The following is an 8,012-nucleotide window of genomic DNA, read 5'->3' as shown; positions in this document are numbered from 1 at the left end:
TATAAACAGATAAAAAAACACATGTCTAAGTGCCCAGATCTCGATCCCGTGTTAACTCAAGTTTTTGCAAAGAATGAAGCAAAGCCACAAACAGTGAATGTAGTTAATAATAGTCAAGTAGCGGGAATGATGTGTTATAATTGCAAACGTCAAGGTCACTTAAGCGCGGACTGCAGAACAAAATTCTGCTCAATTCATAATAGTTCGACTCATTCATACAATCAGTGTTACTCGCGTAAGACACAACAGAATCCCAGAAATACACAGTCAATTCCACAGTCAGTTCCATATGGAAACAAAAAGAAAAATCCTCATTTTAACAATAAGAAGAAACAACCAAATGTCAATGCAGTTCAGAGTCCAAAGCAAACAAACACTTCTTCGAATATCGCTGAGCCCGGGTCGTCAAACCAGACCTCGCAAGGTCAGACTAATTTTCAGAATGTGCAGAGCAAAGCAAATACCACATAGTTAACTCCAGAGGGGAAGAGAGTGATGCTGGGTCAAGGTCATTCATGTCAACATCAATAGTATTGAATAATCAATTTAATGCTTTATCAGATAATTGTGAGGCAATAGATTTTCCTATGAAACACACGGCCGAATTAAGTAAAACAGTGCATGCTCCCATAGATTTGCAACGAATTCATACAACAATAAGCCAAAATGAGTTACGACCAACCTTATATGCTGTAAATTTAGAACACAAATCCTTTACGTTATTTTTTTACTCTGGTAGTCCACGTAATATCATGAATTTGAAGACACATCATTTGTTGTTTTCGAACTTTCCGATTGAAAAATCTGGAGTTAGACTCTCGGGTATAGGAAATAATGAATTAAATGTCATAGGCATAACTCATGTTCAATTCAAAGTCGGTAATCGCACGTTTGCCGATACATTTGTTGTTGTACAAAACATTGATATGTATCCAGCTGTAATTATAGGATACCCATCTATGGGAAATCAAAACATTATCTTAGCCCCTGCCAAGCACGGCGTGTATATCAAAGGGAAATTCTATAAGTCTTCTAATACCTTAAAATCAGTTTTGGATAAAAAGGAGACGACAAATGTAACCGTAACGTACGTTGAAGAACCAATAACTTTTCTCACTAATAAAGAAATAATATACGCGACCCAGCAGAATTCTCGTTCACCCGTAATATCATCTTGCACGCAATCTATCAAGCCAAACGTACCTTCGAATTTATTAGTGCAAATAAAGAAAACATTACCGGGATCTGAAATATTAATCCTTTCCGACACTTTGAAAACTAACGGATTGTCTGTCACACAAGCTATCTATACAGTAGGCTCACATCAACAATGTAATATTGAAGTCTGTAATCATTTAAATAACACTTTAGTAATTCACAAAAATCAACATATCTTGGATGTAGAAGTTTATAAACATCGTATTCTTACCGTTGCTGAAATCAATCACTCTCAATCAGTTGCGGATGAATCCCTTTTGCGATCTATTAAAAATAAAATCAATAAAGACATTCAAGAAAAAGAAATTCAGCAGAAAATTTTTGGACTTTTAACTAAATATCATGATGTTTTTTCCACTACGGATGAATCCTTAGGAAAAACAGATGTGATCGAGCATCAAATAAGGTTAAAGGACAAGCAGAAAATTATCTATGTACCCTCGTACAGACTCCCTATGAAATTCCTGAATGAAATAAATGATGAAGTAGGTAAAATGCTAGAAGAAGGAGTCATTAGGAAATCAAACAGCCCTTACAATTTTCCTTTAATAGTTGTACCGAAAAAAGATCGAACATGGCGTATCTGCGTCGACTTCCGTCGTCTAAACGAGGAGACGATCCCTGATCAATTCCCAGTGCCATGTACTGACGATATTTTGTCTTTGTTAGGTCAGAATAGATATTTTACCAGTTTGGACTTACTTAAAGGCTTTCACCAGATAACATTAGAAGAAGATAGTATCCCATACACAGCCTTCAGCACAGCCAGGGGACATTATGAATTTTTACGGATGCCTTTTGGTTTACGTTGTGCTCCTATAACATTTACAAGAATGATTAACATAGTGTTTGGAGACTTGTTAGGGGATATATTGCATGCCTATATGGATGATCTTGTAATCTTTTCCAACACCTTAGAAGAACATCTACGTAAGTTAGAACTAGTACTACAGAGATTAAGACAACATAACTTAAGGGTAAAGATTAGTAAGTGTGAATTTTTCAAAACAGAATTAATATATTTGGGTTTCATGGTGTCAAACCAAGGTCTTAAAGTAGTCCATGATAAGGTGTCGGCTATATGTAATTTTCCCATACCTACTAATGTCAAGGGAATACAGCAATTTCTGGGTTGTAGTGGATATTACAGGCGTTTTATACGCAACTATTCAATAATAGCCGCTCCTTTAACTGATCTTACGAAGAAGGGCGTAGATTTCATATGGTCTGAGCATCAGCAACAGGCGTTTAATACCTTGAAAGATGAACTGGGTAGTTCTCCTATCTTAAAATTTCCTGACTTCGGTAAGGAATTCTTCATTGCAACAGACGCCTCAGACTTACGAGTAGGAGGGGTATTGCTTCAGCAATATGATAAACAATATTTCCCGATAGCTTTCTATTCTAGAAAATTGAGAACTTCCGAAAGTAAGTATGTAGTAATAGACAAGGAAGGGCTAGCTATTGTTAATTCACTAGTGCATTTTAAGTTCATAATTTACGGTTATCCCGGTAAGGTTCTTACTGACCATAAACCACTAACCGAGTTCTTTAAAGGCTTCAACCACAGCCCTAAACGAACTCGGTGGCATTTGATCATTCAAGATTTTGGCGCAAGAATCGGGTATTTACCTGGGAAAGCAAATATCATTGCGGATGCATTATCACGCAACCCCGTGTCATCTTGTATGGAGCCTTTAGCTTAATTAATAGATATATCAACATCCATGCCTATTGTTAAAACGATATCTGAACAAGAAGATGTAGGCTGGAGCGCTGAATTATTACAGACTGAGCAAAGAAAAGATCAGAAAATAGAAAAAATTATAAATGCTTTGAAAGGCAATCATCAGGAAAAGGGATATATAAAGTATAAGCAGCAGAATTATATAATCAAAGATGATATTCTGTGTAGGACTGTGACAAGGAAAACCCGCAATACACCACATGTAACTAACGACCAGGTAGTAGTACCAATCTCACTTTTTTCCACTGTCCTGAATTGGTTGTATTCAAATCCATTACATGGACACCCGGGGTTCTCATTAATGTCACAGAAAGCCAAATCATTGTTTCATTGGCATACGATGCTTATAGATATAAAAAGACACATAGCTAATTGTCGCACATGTCAGGAAAACAAAGGGTATACGAAAACACCTGTCAGCCTAGGGGCTTATCCCATGCCCAACCAACCCTTTGAAAGAATACATTTAGATTTGTTAACAGGATTCTACGAGTCAGACAGAGGAAATAAGCACATCTTAGTAATTATAGATGCTTTAACTCGATATACAGAACTAATAGCGCTTAAAACTAAAACTGCGATTGAATGCACTAGGAAGTTTTACGAGTGTTACATTTGTAAACATGGAATTCCACACATGATAATCTCAGACTCGGGTGGTGAATTTAATAATCACTTTCTTACCTCATTGTGTGAATTCCTTAGCATAAAGAAAATAAATACCATGATATATCACCCAGAGTCGAATGGGCTAGTGGAAAGAGCAAATAGAAAAGTTTTAAATATATTACGAGTAACACTAGGGGGATCAGAATCCAACTGGGATATTGCAATACCGGCAGCACTGAGTACTCTGAATCATTCATATAAAATATCAATTAAAATGTCACCGCATGAAGCACTGTATGGTACCCCAGTTAGAACGCCTTTCCATGTATTAACGCCTACAACTAATCTATCAAATCCTTTAAAAGAATGTATAAATGCAAGCAAAAGTCGATATGATATCTTTCGAAAGAATTTAGAAGATCACAAATCATAATGAAAAGGAATCATGATAAAATAGCGAAGCCAACTAAAACATATACCGTGGGTGATAACGTGTATATACAAATCAATGTGCGTAAAGGACTCAATTATAAACTAACACCTAAGTTTGAAGGCCCATTTAACATTTTGGAAACATTAACGGCCAATAGGTTTAGAGTTCAAAACGTATCCCAACCTACGGATGAGAGAATAGTACCATTGGCTCACATAAAAATAAAAAAAAAAAAAAAAAAAAGAGGGAAAGAAGTGAGGGAAAATTGTTTTGTTTTATGTGATTAAAAGTTTTCTTCTTAATACAGGAGTAATTACATATATTTTTCTCGTTGCAGGTTTCCAAGATGAATTTTTTGTTGTTGGGAGTGATATTGTTCGCTCAGACATTTTTCTCGTGTGGGATGAGCTCTAAAACTAAAAGTATGGATTTTAAATATGGCACTATAGTTGAAAGACAAGAAGACGTTTTTATTACATCGAGTAACGTAGTTGTAAAAGTGAATATGCAAGCAATTTTTCTTCCAGAGAATGATGTCACTAGCTTAAAAACCGCCATTTCAAGTTTTTCTGTCTCATTGGATGAGTTGCATAGAAGACATTTTCATTTGACTACAGAGAGTTTGCTTGGATCGACATTAAAAGTTGCAGAGATGCTATCTGATGACTTAAAAAATAAGACTTACGAGACAGGATCTTTGGCTTATGACCTTTTGATGTGGACTGTAGGACACGAACATAAGGAAAGACGAAATCCGTTTATTTATGCTGCATTAAACATCTTTGGGTCTATTGCAAGTTTAGGTTTAGGAATTTCCAATCGTCTTAAGATTAGTAATCAAAATAAAAAAATTGAGTTCTTGACTCATGAAGATGAATTGATTATGTCAGAACTAAGGAATCAGTTAGATTCGATCAATCAAATTATGGATTTAGTAAATGAACATTCAAATAATATCATTCAGATTATGGAAGTACAGGATTTGTTGACAACGTTAACGTATTATGATTCAAAGATAGATCACATACATAACAGAATTGCACATTTCATTGAGAAATCCAAGGATTATGTAGAAGCTATCACGTTAGCAACTAAAGGTGTACTGTCGCCCCATTTGTTGCCTATAAGTTACTTAAAGTTAATTCTGGAGAACGGAAGGGATAAACTAGGCTATGTTCCTTTGTTAGGCGAACGTAGGTTAGAATTTTATTACAGCCTAATTACAGTAAGCGTTGATAATAACAAGGTTAGGATTACGATTCCCTTTGATTCTTCTGATACCTGGTAATCTTACAGGATATCACCATTTCAGACTTTCATGACGAATCACTCAAATCCAGTAATATCCAGTTTGACAGGACACGTATTGATTTCCCCAGACAAGGAAACATATACGGTCATTAAAGACTTAAATCAATTAACTCACTGTTCAGACGCAATGGATAGAAAAATATGTACAGCTGACTCATTTGAATTCCATAAAAACTTAATGGATTCATGCGAGTTAGGTATAGTGCTAGACGGTGCTCTCTCCCATACAAGTGAAAATTGTCTGGATAAGCTTTATACCTTTGACAATAATGAGTTCAATGGCAGACTGAACAATGGCTCGTGAATACGATACGACAAGGACGGCTCCAATGTATCATGCCCTGACGGATCTACGTCATTCGCCCACATCTTTGTTGCAGCAGATGGTTGCATCAGGACTTCCCCTAATTCCATGGTGACTGGACTAAGGACACTCATCAGAGAACGAGCCTACTTCGCGAACTTCACGTGGACGTCTACAATGCCAGCACTACCTCTCCCGTACAATACACAGGTTGCCAAGCGGTTGATGAAATTGACCGAGATGGACCACCTGTCACCGACTTATAAGGAAATTCTTCACCCCATACTACTAGCAGGATTAAGTATTACGGTGATGATATTTATCGCCGTGAACATCCTTGTTTGGCGTAGGTTACGGTACAGTTGGAAGCTAAAACAGAACGTTTCGCCATGTCCAGACAAAATTCCTTATTTAATTCAGTTTAAAGCCGTTTGAAGTGGCCACCTCATTCGCTAAAGGATTAAATTGCTCTGGAAAGTGTGTTTGTACGAAAAGCTGTTAGTACGCTAGTAATATGTAATTGAAGAAATTATCTACATTGCATTGTTGTGGAGCATTTATTTTTGGTTTATTTTTATTTCTATTTTATTTTGCCAAATCCAGAGAGAGAGAGAGAGAGAGAGAGAGAGAGAGAGAGAGAGAGAGAGAGAGAGAGAGAGAGAATTTCATTTGCTTTAGTTTTGCTAAATCGCGCGAGAGTGTGTGTGTGTGTTTGTGTGTGTGTATGTGTGTTTGTGTGTTTGTGTGTCCGTGGTGCACGCCGAAGAACAAGTGGTAGTTAGCGAATGATTGTTTATAGTGGGAAAGACTGTTGGTACAAATGAGATTGTTTGTTTATGTTTTTAGTTAGGTTACGACAGTGGTGAATGTTTCGGAGCGAATGCTTTTCTATTTGACTGCAGCTTAAGGCAGTTGTGTGAACGCTGGATTATATATATTTTTCTTACCAGCGTTGGAAGTGTTTTTTGATTTTCTAAATAAGTACAGTTTTTTTTATCTTTGCTTGTAGTGATTGTGAATGATAGGAACAATTTATTATTTATCTTTGATTATAGTGCGATAGTTCAGTTAGTTAGGAGTGTTCATAAGTGTTTTTCTTTTTTATATTGGCAGGCTGTGATTCCTCTTTTGGAGAGACTCAAGTTTTGAAAGTGGATTATTGTTGATGACCAGGCCTGTAATAAAGGATTGCATTTAGACTTCGCTATTCGATTGCTCAACTGTTGATGACCTGGCCTGTATACGATTTTTTTTTGGACTGTTTTTTGGATTTCTGAACGGATGATGACTTGGCCTTTGAATTAAGATTGCTGATGATGACGATGATGAATATGATGATGATGATAACAATGACCCCAATCAGGGAAGTACTGTTTGCAAATTGCCACTCAGTGGAATAGTTGATCACAAAGCGGTGATAGTGGTAGTTTGCCATAAAAGACAGTTTGGCTTGTGTTGAGGACAGTGTCGGTGTCTTATAATATATACATATTGGTTGTGGTCTATTTAATTTTAAGTTTGTTAGGGTTTTTTATATAAATGGTGTTTTGGTTTTTGCATATTTAATATTAAGTTTGTTCAGTTTTAAGTATTATGAATGTGGATGCTTTTGGTATTAATTATTTTAGTTTGTAAGGTAATATAGCTTTAAGGTTATGTTTTGTTTCAATTTTCCTTCTGTCCAAGAGTCCGGTTGATAAAGTAAGGGGAAAGTTTGTGTTGTGGGACAAATGTCAGTTAGAGTGATTCAAGGGTGTGGGGGTTGTTTTGCAACATCCCGCCACATTATTTTGGCACCCGAACAGGGACTGCAGAGGTGGGATAGGAAGCCGGACTGTTGGACGAAGGACGGAATTAGGATTAAGGTTGCAGAAAAATGGAAGGTAAATAGAAGGCTTTGGAAGAGGAATTGCGGCATTATAAAGAACGGGAGCAGATGTTGATAGTTGAGAAAGAGAGGTTGCTAGTAGAGAATGAGAGGTTGAACTGGGAGAATGAGGCGATGCAGAAGGAACTTAGGGAGTTGAAGGGAACTGTAGAGAAAGTGGAAGAATGTGTTAAGATGAGGATGAAAGAGAATGAGGAACGAACGGAGAAACGATTGGAAGCTATGATGGGGCAAGTCATGGGGATGATGAAAACTTTAATGGGTGAAGGAGCAGTCGGAGGAGTGTCCTCAGCTTCGGGTAATGGGTTGATAGTGGATGAGAAGGCTAAGGTTAGTGATAATGGGAAAGGAAGAGATAGTGATAGTAAAAGTAATAGTGATAGTGAGATTATAGATAAGGGAATAAGGCATAGAAAGGATGAACAGAAATGTGATAGGAATCATGAGAAGAAAGGTAAACGTGATGTGAAGAAAGAGAAGAAAAAGTATTAGGCTGATAGCA

The sequence above is a fragment of the Palaemon carinicauda genome, chromosome 9 (assembly GCF_036898095.1).
Source record: "Palaemon carinicauda isolate YSFRI2023 chromosome 9, ASM3689809v2, whole genome shotgun sequence".
Classification (NCBI taxonomy): domain Eukaryota; kingdom Metazoa; phylum Arthropoda; class Malacostraca; order Decapoda; family Palaemonidae; genus Palaemon; species Palaemon carinicauda.
Note: the sequence above shows the minus strand (reverse complement) of the source record.